Raw genomic sequence first — 15,136 nt, 5'->3', positions numbered from 1 at the left:
ATGAGTATTAAGTTTCTGTCTCTCAATGTGAAGGGTCTCAATTCTCCTGCAAAAAGATCCATGCTGTGGAGAGAAGTTATAGCATCAAAATGTGATATAGCATGTATTCAAGAAACTCACCTTCTTACTAATGACAATAAAAGGCTACTACATCCAAGATTTCCACACTTGTTCTTTGCAAATGACTCTAAAAAAAAAGGGAGGAGTGGCTATCCTGATTAAGAACTCTGTGGCTTTCAAAATGATTGCTGTAATCTATGGTGCAGACGGGAGATATATTATTCTAAAGTGCCTTCTGCATGGGCTTTTGTATACCTTGGCATCGATTTACACTCCAAACTCATCTCAACTAACTTTTGCCCGGAATTTTTTCCAGATGTTTCGGAACACCGCACAGGGGTCAGAGATCATCTGCGGGGACTTTAACACTCCAGTTCTTCGATCTATGGACTGATCGTCGAGGTCCGCTAAGTCAGGAAAGGAACTGAAACAGTTGGTCGCAGAGTTTCATCTACATGACATATGGAGATACCTTCATGCATCGGAAAGGGACTATACTTTCTTTTCCCCAAGGCATCGGTCGTACAGCAGGATTGACTTCTTCCTGACGGATATTAAGACTGTTCACAAGTGTACGGGTGCTGAAGTGGGCCTGATAGCATGGTCGGATCACGGTCCGATAACTTTGGTTGTACAGGACTCTACTAGTGGTTTTATGGTGCCTCAGTGGAGACTTAATACTAGTTTACTGAACCAAAAGAACATTCAGGAGGAGGTGGTGGCAGGCCTGTTGGAATACTTTTGGCATAATGACAATGGAGAGGTCTCTGACGAGACCTTGTGGGCTGCACACAAATCAGTTGTTAGAGGGCAGTTTTTAAAAACTGCTTCATTCTTGAAATAGCAAAGAGAAGCAGAAATTAAAGAAATTATAGCCCATATTCAACACTTAGAAACTATTAACAAGGCCTCCCCGTCATCTACACTGTCCAGGGAAATTCTTACTTGCAGGTTTCAACTGCGATCCCTCCTGTTGTATAGATATGAACATAATCTTAAAAAGAGTAAATCAACTTTTTATGCGATGGTGGATAGAACCAGCACCTTACTAGCTAGAAGAACAAAAAAACGGGAAATTAAATCTAAAATTGAATTTTTGAAGGGCCCAGACGGATCACTTATAAGGCATGCTAATGGGATAGCAGATGCCTCTGCCAAGTATTATGCTGCCCTGTACAATTTAAGGGATGACCTGCAAACCCCTCAGCCAACACCGGAAAAAATTAAGGAGTTTTTGGACGGTCTGGAATTGCCTCGGGTCTCAGACCAGCAATTAGAATCTTTAAATCTTCCCTTTACTATACAGGAAATTTTGGACACCATTAGAGCTTCTAAACGAAACTCAGCCCCAGGCCCAGATGGGCTTCCCTATGAATATTATCAGCAATTTGCCTCTATTCTAGCCCCTTTTTTACTAAAGACCTTTAATTTGTGGCAAACGACCGGGACTATTTCCTCACAGAACCTAGAAGCAGTTATCACTACACTACCCAAACCTGGGAAACCAGCAGATACCCCTGGGAATTTCAGACCAATTTCATTGCTCAACTGTGATTTAAAATTGTACTCAAAAATGGTAGCCACCAGACTCCATAAAATAATTCCCTCCTTGGTAGCCCCGGATCAGGTGGGTTTTGTGGCGGGCAGGCAATCCAAAGATGGCACCAGGCGGATGCTGGATTTAATTGGGGTGACAGAGCAGTCGGGTGTCCCTGGTGTATTCTTGTCACTCGACGCCGAAAAAGCCCTTGATAGGGTGCACTGGGGATATCTGGAAAGAGTGCTCACGAAATTTGGGTTTGAAGGAAGAATTACCGCATTTTCCGCTTTATAAGACGCACTTTTGTTCCCCCAAATTTTGTGGGAAAGTAGGGGGGTGCGTCATATAATCCGAATATACGGGGGGGGGGGTGTATATATATATATATATATATATATATATATATACTGCAGGGTCCAGGGGAGGTGGGGGCCGCTCTGGAGCGGTGCTGGGCGCTTGTGAAAGCTGCAGGAGGGAGCCTTTGTTCTCCTGCTCCCACTCATCTAATATGCACTGCCGCTGTCCATCACCGTGGTGCTGAAACCGCACCGCGGCGATGGGCTGGGGCAGCGGCGCATATTATAGCTGCCTGCGCCCTCCTTTGATCGCACATGATCCCCCCCTGTGTTAGATATGGCCCCCATACTGCTGCTCATAATAAAATAAAAAAATCTTTACGTACCTCCAGCGCTGATCTCCCGGTGTCTCTGCTGCTGCTGTCTGTGATCAGGCATGCAGAGATGATATCACTCTGCTGTGCCGATCACATGACCGGCACCAAGAACCAGGAAGTGGAGGAGGAGCTCAACCACACGGAGGGAGACACGAGGGATTACTGCACTGAGAAGGTAAGGAAAGAGTGTTTTATTTTACTATGGGCAGCAGTATGGGGGCCATATCTAACACAGGGGAGGTGTGACATCTATAGTGGCCATGGGCAGCACATATGGGGGCCATATCTAACAGGGGAGGTGTGCCATCTATAGTGGCCATGGGCAGCACATATGGGGCCATATCTAACAGGGGAGCTGTGCCATCTATAGGGGCCATGGGCAACACACATTGGGGCCAAATCAAACTCAGGGAGGTGTGCCATCTATAGGGGCCATGGGCAGCACAGGGGGACGTGTGCAATCCATAGGGGGCCATGGGCAGCAGAGGGGAACATGTGCCATAAATAGAGGACATGTGTCAGCAATAGGGGATGTGTGTCATCAATGGGAGACATGTGGCATCACTGGGGGACGTGTCCCAGCATAAGGGGGCTATATTCAATATAAGGGGGCCATATCCAGATTAAGGGGGGCTAATTATAGGATGACGGGCTATAAGGGACATATACCCTATATGATTTGTTAGACGGACACTGGCATTATAAGATGGACCCCATTTAACATTAAAAAAAATTTCTCTTTTCCTTCACCAAATTTGGGGGTCCGTCTTATAATCAGGTGCGTCTTATAAAGCGAAAAATACGGTAAGTCATCTGTTTTGGCCTTGTACTCTCACCCAAACGCTTCAGTTCTAGCCTCGGGTATTTGCTCATTAAAATTTTCTATAACCAATGGTGCCCGCTGTCCCCTATTGTTTTTACTCTGGTAGAGGAACCTCTGACAGAGGCGATTATGGTGAACCCGAACATAACTGGTATAAAGGTAGGGGAGCATGAACATAAATTGGGTCTGCCGAAATTGGCCAATGTTGCCCATCTCTCAACATTGCAGAGCAGAGAGAATCGTCTCCAATACCACAACGCGCATACTCCGACACCAAGAAATGAGCACTAAATTCCTAGCCAGGGACTACCCCCATCACATTGCAACCAATACTTCCCCTAGACGCAATTTAGAACCAAACAAAAACCAACGCATACCGTTTGTGAATACATATCACCCGTTCTCCCCACCACGTAAGGGAACATTCCCTTGTCTCCATTGTGTACAGTGCTTCAACGTCACCAAAGGAGAGTTCTTTACACACCCCAGAACTGGCAAGCAATACTCTATGAAAGGTTTCTACACATGCGACACTAATTTTGTGATTTACCTAATCAAATGCCCCTGTGGTCTCGGATATGTTGGGGAGACGACCCAACATATCCGAGACCGCATTAGTAAACACAAATCGACTATACGGTGCGGCCAGACTGTACTCCCTATTCCGGTGCACTTTGTGGCCAGAGGTCACTCAGTCTCCCAATTAGGATTTCAGGTACTGGAACACGTCCCACTACCCAGAAGGGGTGGGAATAGGGTACAAATCCTCCGGGACCGTGAGGCGTACTGGATTCACACTTTGCAAACCCTCGAACCGTGGGGCATGAATAGGGAATATGAAATAAATTACTAATCTTTCCTGTGCATATATGTTGACCGTACTCATGTGTTGTGTATTTATTTGTTGTCTTTATATACCCAGTTGTCCTAACCTATCTTGTTTTCTTTTAGAGATACTGATCACCTGCTTCACCGACCGGATTCAACCCATGCACCTTTCCCACGGCTGGCAACTCCTCTTCACCAGGTAGCATCCTTACCCTATCACCATTCACTCCCCTTCCCCCCCCCCCCCAACCCCCCGTGGTCACACACTGACATACATTAGCCCTCCACACATTTAACATACATCCTTTACATACCCTAATTGCACACACACACACACAAATGCATCCATATCCATCCTACTCTTATCCTCCACCCTGCCTATATACATTTTCTCCCCGTTCTCCCGCATGCATACACTTCTCCTACAGAACATTCTCTCTATCTTGTCTATACAAGCTCCATCTTTCTACCAACACATATTTTCCCCTTCTGTATTCTTATCCCTTTTCTACAGTTACACACAGTTTCCCCCCTATACATCCTAGGTGTTTACCCCTCATTTACATACTACGCATGCATGTTACACACACTGTCACTTATAACATACATCCCCTGTTCATATATCCCTGCTTTATCCCGAAGACGCAATGCGCAGGCATGCACCTGCGTCCACAATAACATACATAGACAAGGATCCCCTTCCCTTACTCCGCCCCCTCTGTGACGTCACGCACGTATGAGCACTTACACCTTCAGTCACAGACAGGGACCCTCCTCCCTTACTCCGCCCCTCTGTGACGCCACGCGTGCACGCGCGCTCAGTCCAGTCACCCATACAGACAGGGATCCTTTCCTTTACTCCGCCCCCTCTGTGACGTCACGCGCGCACGCGCGCTCAGTACTGTATATCTCCACCTCACAGTACTTCTCCCGCCCCCCCGCTGACGTCACACGCATGCGCAGAGACACGCCCTTGTCACCACTGACGTCACGGGCGCCTACGCATTGGCCTCCATGAGTCATATCAGGAGGTATCGCCCAGGATACAAATAGACGCTCCTCCATAGACCCCACTGCCACATGCTTCCTGCCTGCACCTCTGGGACCCTGTCCCCCTGCCCCTGTGCTCTGAAAGGTAATACCATGTTATATACTCCTGGCCTCTACCCAGCCTGGTCTCCATGTATATAGCGATTTAACATCATTGTATCCTGTTTTTCCATAGGCACTTCCTCCACCTACCCACTCACCTCTTATGCCTCCTTGACTCTGGGTATGTTATAAGCCTTATACTGTCTACTGCGCTTATGTACTTTTTACTGTTTACCTGTGTGCCATTGCTAGTGATTTTAACATACAGCATCCAGTTTAAACATCAGGTGTAATACCTATAGGATAGCAGTTACACTGTCTATTCTGTTGCCTCCTCCTGGTTCTGCCCTCCCAGAAAAGACCTCTCTACACATCTCTGTCACCGATGCATTATGTCCCGTATTTTGCCATGTCTTCACCATGTTATTCATCCCTGATGGATCTGAGCTTGTAGGTATTTTTTATCTGTGTATTGCCCACCGGCATATTCTTTTGATTGATAAATACACCGGTGCGTACTTGTAGTCACTGTACTGTTTGCCTCTCATTTTACCTATGGTGCTTATTTATGTATCTCTCTCCCTATCTAGCAAGTTACTCTTGAGAAGCAAAACGCCCTACCTTTGGCTCGTTTCTTGGACGTTTAACCTGTCTATACCCATAATTCTCTCATAAACGTATGTGTATATATATTCCTTGTAAATATGTATATTTTGTTATCATTGTTCACTTATTGGTGTGTAAATAATCTTTATCATTTTCTCATAGGCAAGACCTTGACAAAGGCCTTATATAGGCCGAAACGTTGGATTTGCTTTATCGGTAGTGGCATTTTTCTTTCTGCTTGTATAATAAAAAACACTTTTTGCATTATCCTTTTGCAATTGATTGTGTGCTTGGGACTTGTTAAACTACTGTAACGTTCTTCCCTTAAGCACCTCCCCCATACCCGCAGTTGAGCCCACCTCTACCCTGAACTAGCTTACTATTTGTTTATGCTGGTGCTCCTGCGTAGCACCACTAATGTCTCTCCCAACACTCTCGTACAGTAACGATCAAGCCGTGACTGTCTTGGCTGGGATATCCGCGACTAACCGTTTTCTCACTGTACCTACGGAGTAGCTCCGCACCAGGGATTATCTGAAGGAGTTGAAGCAACACACATCACTTGAACTCCACGCAGTGACCCTCGCGGAGTATCACCGGGCTCAGCGCATCCCCAGAGGACTTAGAGTCCCCTTAAGGCCAACCCTCTTTGCTGACAATCCCTCGTACTGCGATCAATTCGAGGGTATCCTCAATAAGTGTTCTCTCGATATTATCATACTGACACTGGATTACTTGCAGAAAGAGATTGCCACTGTTGATGCCAGCATAAAAACCATCTAGGAACAACTGTCCCAGACTCTCCCTGCCGCTGACTTCTCCTCTCTGAAAACCAAGAACAAAAAGACCATTACGGACTTCCAGCAGACCTTGCAGACCCGTAAACGATCAAAATTTATTCGTGACCAAGACGACTACTTGAAAAATCGGGTCTATAAATGGCGCACCTCCTCATTTCCATCAGAACGAAGGCCCTCCCATCGAGGGAATTACACAAGTACCTACAGCTCGGACAGCGATCAGAGTTATTCCGGTCCCTCCTCTTCTTTTTTAGGTATCGGTCCACAAACAAGAGGCAAACCAGGAGTGGCAAAAAACAGGGCCCCCCCGCACAGGATGAACACACGGTCCCAGGTAGGGAGAACATCGTTTATAACATCTCCTCGCTAACTCTTACACCCACAGAAACCCGAGTCCTACAGAAAGGCCTCACCTTTTGTCCCACGCCTCCACTTAACACCTTCACCTTGGAGCAGGAATTGAATAGATTCTTCAGGAATCTCCGGTTGAAAGCCCATTTCGCTACCCCTCAGAACCCTCCGGACACCAATCCTGTAGCCCCTACATTGGATTCCTGTCCGGCAACTTCTCTGACACTACGCGAATTAGGCCTCTCCAATCCAAGCACTTTTCAACCACCCAGACGTTATCATCCAGTAGAGACCTACATATCATTAGTCACACGTGACATCGATAAGATTAAAACAGATATAGGACACGGACAACTGCACCTCCGCAACAATATGACCAGTGAGGAATCTAGAGTTCTCCTCTCACTTAAAACCAATCCCCACCTGATCATAAAACCTGCCGACAAAGGCGGCGCCATTGTTGTCCTCGATAAATCCTACTACGTGTCCGAGATTAAGAACCAATTCAGTGACTCCACAACCTATACCCCTATTCCACGGGACCCCACTGCGACCATCCGCTCCACCATTCAAAACGTAGTCAACTTCTATACTAGCAACGCCACAATAGACAGCAAACTATCTGATTTTCTCATCAACAACCATCCCGTCACACCCGTATTTTACACCCTCCTCAAAATACATAAAAATCTCACTTCCCCCCCGGTCGACAAATCGTTGCTTCCACTGACTCCATTCTGTCACCACTTGCCCGTACCCTGGAAAAGATACTTACACCCCTCATCCCAAAAACCCCCTCTTATCTCAAGGACACCACTCACTTCCTGGAAACCATATCCAACATCAACCAAGTTACCAACAATGGTTTCCTGGTCACCATGGATGTGACCAGCTTATATACCAGCATCGACCATCAAGGGGGTGTCCGGGCAGTCGAGTGGTTCCTCAATACCCATACCGAGTTTGACTATTTGAAAAAACAATTTTGCTTGGACACCCTCAGGGTGGTCTTAGAGAACAACTTCTTTCTGTTCAAAGACATGTTCTATATGCAGCAGAAGGGGACCGCGATGGGATCAAACGTAGCACCCCCGTATGCTAACATATATATGGCCAAATTCGAGGAAGATTTCGTCTACCTACACCCCCTCTTTCCCAACAACATCCCCCTTTGGAAACGATATATAGATGATATATTCCTCATCTGGACTGGTAACGAACAATCACTTATTGGCTTCTTCAATGACATCAATACCATCTCTCCCAACATCTCATTTACCCTCCATTACGATCATGATTCTATCAACTTCCTCAACACCCTTGTTATCAGGGACCCCAACAATAAACTATCTACCGACATATATTCCAAACCTACGGACAAAAATAGTCTTCTCCTTTACAGTAGTTGCCACCCGAAACACATTAAGAAATCTTTGCCCATCTCTCAACATTGCAGAGTAGAGAGAATCGTCTCCAATCCCACAACGCGTGTTACGGGGGGACCGGCAGATTAGGACCAGGGGGTATATATCCTAATCGCCAGTCGGGGCCCACCGTGCTCCAGATGACAAAGGAGCTGCTGGCACCTGAGGGTTAGGCGGAGACTATAGAGCTGGATGGCTCTGAGATAACCCAGGAACTCTGGGAACCGGTCACGTGTGTTGGGGCACGTCAGACCGGACGACAACCCGATTAGCGTTTTGGTGCACCTAGCACTACACCAACCACGTGTGCAGGAAACACGTCAGGCCGGGTGGTAACCAGGTAGCGTTGACCGGAAGACCGCCACGAAAGCGCCCTGCCGGCCACGTGTGTAGGACACGTCAGGCCGAGCGGTCCTCCGATTAGCGTTTCTGGCCACCTCTCGACTGGCCACGTGTGTAGGACACGTCAGGCCAGATGGGTACACCAGTAGCGTTGACCAGGAAGCCGAGGAGGATAAGGAACACCCTGTTAACTCCACAGGGGTCCTGGGGTACACTGTCCGTGCGCGTAGAGGGCACAACCGGACAGGTGGCGCAGCAGGTGCGTTGTCCGTGTGCGTAGGAGGCACAATCGAACAGGTGGCGCAGCAGGGTGCGTTGTCCGTGTGCGTAGGGGGCACAATCGGACAGGTGGCGCAGCAGGTGCGTTGTCAGTGTGCGTAGGGAGCACAATCGGACAGGAAGCACAGCAGCCACAGCCCAGTTAACACCACTGGGCTGCTATAGCAAGACTGGAACGGCAGGAGGGAAGCACGGCGCCTGACCCTGATGTGCCGAGCCACGAATCTTGGCGTGACAGGCACCGTTCGCCTAACCCTACCTACCGCTTCCCAACATAGGCTTATGCCGCAATGAGGCTCTAACATGGAGGTGTGCTCTGACTGAGCAAAAGTGAAGACTGCGCACCTCCATGTTGTCTCCAGCCCCTTTTATAACCTGGGTCCGCCCCAAACCCAGGGTTGAACCACCAAGGTCCAATAGCAGAGTGCCATGTCATCAGTGACGTCACATGCGACCTATCCGGAACCGCCATGTCATTGATGACCTCATGGCAGCCACGCCCCAAACACTTCACCAGTCATCGTCTGACGACCAATACTGAGGTGCCAGATCATAGGGGCGGGCCTCTGCGAGCCAGTCCGGAGTTGCCACGTCATCAGGACACCTGACACCCTCTGCCCTATCAGGGCCTGCCACCTCACGGACATGCTCAGTGAGGTCCTTACCGGACCTAGCCTCTGATGCACTAAGTGCCTGAGCATGCTCAGTAGCCTGAGCCACAGGCTTAGAAAGCAGACTATCAGTTTGAGCATGCTCAGTAGCCTGAACTGAGGACTTAGTCTCAGACATAACACAAACAGGCTGAGCATGCTCACTAGGCAAAACACCGGGCTTAAACTCTGGCTGGGGTAAATCGGCGCACGCATGCGCACTAGCCGCCTCTCCACACTTAGACGTGGTGGAAGGAACAGCCAACTGGACCACCCGAGGCACGGCCAAGAACGGCAGCCGGCGCCTGGGCGCAACAGGAACCGCAGCAGGCTGCTTGCGGCTATGGCGGCGCCGGTTCAGAGCAGTCCCCCCCCTCTAGCGGCCCTCCCACTCGAATGGTCTATAGTCGCCACAGATACCACTGAGCGACGGGCGGAAGATGGAGACATGCAGTGGGAGCTACAAGACTCGCTCCACCGCGTAATCACCCCAGACGACCAGTCGATATGTGGGGAATGTTGCTTCAACCAAGGAATACCCAGCAGAATATCATCTGCACCCTTAGGGAGAACCAGAAATGAAATGGTCTCTCTATGCCCAGATGACATGGCAAGGGTAATGGGCACTGTCCGCTGGTGAATTACCTTGGGCAACAAGGACCCATCCAATACACGGACTCTCACTGGCCTTGGCATTTGCACCAGTGGGATGGCATGCCGCCGGGCAAAAGAGGAGGAGATGAAACTATCCCCAGCACCTGTGTCCACACTTGCCCTTGTGGACCATGTTGACCCCTTAAAGGAAATTGACGCGGGAAACGTCACCCTAATGGATGACGCAGAGTCCAGTCTACCTTCAGCTATGGTCACCAATCGCGGTCTCTTACCCTGACGCTTTGGGCAACGGTTGGCATAATGACCATACTGCCCACAAGCGAAACAGGAAATGCCCTTGCGACTCAAAGACCTAGCAACACCAACCCTAGCGATGTCCATAGGGACAGAGATGTCCTCTAAGGGAGGTGCAGTAGGAGAGACCACTACAGTGGCTGAACGACCCTCTGACCTGCGCTCCAGCTGACGTTCGGAGGTCCGCAGGTCAATGCGGGTAGCCAGAGACATGAGGCCCTCAAGGGTAGTTGGTACCTCACGCGACGCTAATGCGTCCTTCACGTGCGAGGCTAATCCCCCTCCAGAACAGTGGAATGAGAGTCCTCTCTGACCACCCCAGTTCTGCAGCAAGTGTCCTGAAACTCACAGCATATTGACTTGAGGAGGTACGCCCCTGCTCCAAAGTCAGTAGCTGTAGGGCCGAGTCGTGAGTGACCTGAGGCCCCAGGAACACTTGTCGCAAGGACTCCAAAAACTCCTTAGAGTCCCTGTACTACGGGGTCATTCCTCTCCCACAAAGGTGTAGCCCACTCCAGTGCTCTATCAGAGAGCAAGGAGATAATAAACCCCACCTTCGACCTCTCTGTAGGAAACCGTGCAGCCAACAGCTCTAGATGGACTGAGCACTGGTTCACGAATCCCCTACATGCCTTGCTGTTCCCCGTAAACTTGTTGGGCAGCGAGAGGTGAGGGAGGGTTGGAGTAGGCTTGGTGACTGACACCATTGCAGCCATTTGAGCCACCACATCATCCATATCAGCAGCAAGAGCAGACTTCTCCAGAGACCTCACTCTGGCATCAAGCTGCAGCATGAACTGACGTAGCTGCTCCATCTCCGCCATGCCAGCCAGACCCTGGCGCAGTCTTACTGTTACGGGGGGACCGGCAGATTAGGACCAGGGGGTATATATCCTAATCGCCAGTCGGGACCCACCGTGCTCCAGATGACAAAGGAGCTGCTGGCACCTGAGGGTTAGGCGGAGACTATAGAGCTGGATGGCTCTGAGATAACCCAGGAACTCTGGGAACCGGTCACGTGTGTTGGGGCACGTCAGACCGGACGACAACCCGATTAGCGTTTTGGTGCACCTAGCGCTACACCAACCACGTGTGCAGGAAACACGTCAGGCCGGGTGGTAACCAGGTAGCGTTGACCGGAAGACCGCCACGAAAGCGCCCTGCCGGCCACGTGTGTAGGACACGTCAGGCCGAGCGGTCCTCCGATTAGCGTTTCTGGCCACCTCTCGACTGGCCACGTGTGTAGGACACGTCAGGCCAGATGGGTACACCAGTAGCGTTGACCAGGAAGCCGAGGAGGATAAGGAACACCCTGTTAACTCCACAGGGGTCCTGGGGTACGCTGTCCGTGCGCGTAGAGGGCACAACCGGACAGGTGGCGCAGCAGGTGCGTTGTCCATGTGCGTAGGGGGCACAATCGAACAGGTGGCGCAGCAGGTGCGTTGTCCGTGTGCATAGGGGGCACAATCGGACAGGTGGCGCAGCAGGTGCGTTGTCCGTGTGCGTAGGGAGCACAATCGGACAGGAAGCACAGCAGCCGCAGCCCAGTTAACACCACTGGGCTGCTATAGCAAGACTGGAACGGCAGGAGGGAAGCACGGCGCCTGACCCTGATGTGCCAAGCCACGAATCTTGGCGTGACAGGCACCGTTCGCCTAACCCTACCTACCGCTTCCCAACATAGGCTTATGCCGCAATGAGGCTCTAACATGGAGGTGTGCTCTGACTGAGCAAAAGTGAAGACTGCGCACCTCCATGTTGTCTCCAGCCCCTTTTATAACCTGGGTCCGCCCCAAACCCAGGGTTGAACCACCAAGGTCCAATAGCAGAGTGCCATGTCATCAGTGACGTCACATGCGACCTATCCGGAACCGCCACGTCATTGATGACCTCATGGCAGCCACGCCCCAAACACTTCACCAGTCATCGTCTGACGACCAATACTGAGGTGCCAGATCATAGGGGCGGGCCTCTGCGAGCCAGTCCGGAGTTGCCACGTCATCAGGACACCTGACACCCTCTGCCCTATCAGGGCCTGCCACCTCACGGACATGCTCAGTGAGGTCCTTACCGGACCTAGCCTCTGATGCACTAAGTGCCTGAGCATGCTCAGTAGCCTGAGCCACAGGCTTAGAAAGCAGACTATCAGTTTGAGCATGCTCAGTAGCCTGAACTGAGGACTTAGTCTCAGACATAACACAAACAGGCTGAGCATGCTCACTAGGCAAAACACCGGGCTTAAACTCTGGCTGGGGTAAATCGGCGCACGCATGCGCACTAGCCGCCTCTCCCTTAGACGTGGTGGAAGGAACAGCCAACTGGACCACCCGAGGCACGGCCAAGAACGGCAGCCGGCGCCTGGGCGCAACAGGAACCGCAGCAGGCTGCTTGCGGCTATGGCGGCGCCGGTTCGTAACAACGCGCATACTCCGACACCAAGAAATGAGCACTAAATTCCTAGCCAGGGACTACCCCCATCACATTGCAACCAATACTTCCATAGACGCAATTTAGAACCAAACAAAAACCAACGCATACTGTTCGTGACTACATATCACCCGTTCTCCCCTTCTTTCAGCCAGGTCATTAAAAAACATTGGCCAATTCTCGGCAGTGCATACCCGGACATTGAAGAATTCCAATCACCACCAATGATCTGTCACAAACGCCCTCGCAATATCAAAGACACTTTAGTCCGAGCGGACATTGGCTCATCCCTAAGCCGGGATAGACAGAGTTTTTTGGCCACACCACGTAAGGGAACATTCCCTTGTCTCCATTATGTACAGTGCTCCAACGTCACCAAAGGAGAGTTCATTACACACCCCAGAACTGGCAAGCAATACTCTATGAAAAGGTTTTTACACATGCGACACTAATTTTGTGATTTACCTAATCAAATGCCCCTGCGGTCTTGGATATGTTGGGGAGACAACCCAACATATCCGAGACCGCATTAGTAAACACAAATCGACTATACGGTGCGGCCAGACTGTACTCCCTATTGCGGCGCACTTTGTGGCCAGAGGTCACTCAGTCTCCCAATTAAGATTTCAGGTACTGGAACACGTCCCACTACCCAAAAGGGGTGGGAATAGGGTACAAATCCTCCGGGACCGTGAGGCGTACTGGATTCACACTTTGCAAACCCTCGAACCGTGGGGCATGAATAGGGAATATGAAACAAATTACTAATCTTTCCTGTGCATATATGTTGACCGTACTCATTGTTGTGTATTTATTTGTTGCCTTTATATACCCAGTTGTCCTAACCTATCTCGTTTTCTTTTAGAGATACTGATCACCTGCTTCACCAACCGGATTCAACCCATGCACCTTTCCCACGACTGGCACCTCCTCTTCACCAGGTAGCATCCTTACCCTATCACCATTCCCTCCCCTCCCCCCCCCCCCAACCCCCCACGGTCACACACTGACATACATAAACCCTCCACACATTTAACAGTGACATACATCCTTTACATACCCTAATTGCACACACACACACACACACACACACACACACACACACACACACACACACACACAAATGCATCCATATCCATCCTACTCTTATCCTCCACCCTGCCTATATACATTTTCTCCCCCTTCTCCCGCATGCATACACTTCTCCTAAAGAACATTCTCTCTATCTTGTCTATACAAGCTCCATCTTTCTACCAACACATATTTTCCCCTTCTGTATTCTTATCCCTTTTCTACAGTTACACACCGTTCCCCCCCTATACATCCTAGGTGTTTACCCCTCATTTACATACTACGCATGCATGTTACACACACTGTCACTTATAACATACATGCCCTGTTCATATATCTCTGCTTTATCCCGAAGACGCAATGCGCAGGCGTGCACCTACGTCCACAATAACATACATAGACAAGGATCCCATTCCCTTACTCCGCCTCTTCTGTGACGTCACGCACGTATGAGCACTTACACCTTCAGTCACAGACAGGGACCCTCCTCCCTTACTCTGCCCCCTCTGTGACGCCATGCGCGCACGCGCGCTCAGTCCAGTCACCCATGCAGACAGGGATCCTTTCCCTTACTCCGCCCCCTCTGTGACGTCACGCGCGCACGCGCGCTCAGTACTGTATATCTCCACCTCACAGTACTTCTCCCGCCCCCCCGCTGACGTCACACGCATGCGCAGAGACACGCCCACGTCACCACTGACGTCACGGGCGCCTGCGCATTGGCCTCCATGAGTCATATCAGGAGGTATCGCCCAGGATACAAATAGACGCTCCTCCATAGACCCCACTGCCACATGCCTCCTGCCTGCACCTCTGGGACCCTGTCCCCCTGCCCCTGTGCTCTGAAAGGTAATACCATGTTATATACTCCTGGCCTCTACCCAGCCTGGTCTCCATGTATATAGCGATTTAACATCATTGTATCCTGTTTTTCCATAGGCACTTCCTCCACCTACCCACTCACCTCTTATGCCTCCTTGACTCTGGGTATGTTATAAGCCTTATACTGTCTACTGCGCTTATGTACTTTTTACTGTTTACCTGTGTACCATTGCTAGTGATTTTAACATACAGCATCCAGTTTAAACCTCAGGTGTAATACCTATAGGATAGCAGTTACACTGTCTATTCTGTTGCTTCCTCCTGGTTCTGCCCTCCCAGAAAAGACCTCTCTACACATCTGACATCACCGATGCATTATGTCCCGTATTTTGCCATGTCTTCACCATGTTATTCATCCCTGATGGATCTGAGCTTGTAG

The 15,136-nt window shown here is 50.1% G+C and overlaps 1 long non-coding RNA gene across 1 annotated transcript; it reads left to right on the top strand.

Annotated features, from left to right (window-relative positions):
• The first annotated feature begins 6,687 nt into the window (after nucleotides 1–6,687).
• Nucleotides 6,688–14,862, top strand: LOC142290593 (uncharacterized). The gene is made up of 3 exons (XR_012750347.1): nucleotides 6,688–6,756; nucleotides 13,670–13,745; nucleotides 14,815–14,862. It is a non-coding gene; the product is annotated as an uncharacterized LOC142290593 (long non-coding RNA).
• The last annotated feature ends 274 nt before the right edge of the window (nucleotides 14,863–15,136 follow it).

Source organism: Anomaloglossus baeobatrachus, chromosome 2 (assembly GCF_048569485.1).
Source record: "Anomaloglossus baeobatrachus isolate aAnoBae1 chromosome 2, aAnoBae1.hap1, whole genome shotgun sequence".
NCBI lineage: Eukaryota > Metazoa > Chordata > Amphibia > Anura > Aromobatidae > Anomaloglossus > Anomaloglossus baeobatrachus.
The sequence above is the reverse complement of the archived record's forward strand: the minus strand, read 5'-3'. Positions and strand labels throughout refer to the sequence as shown.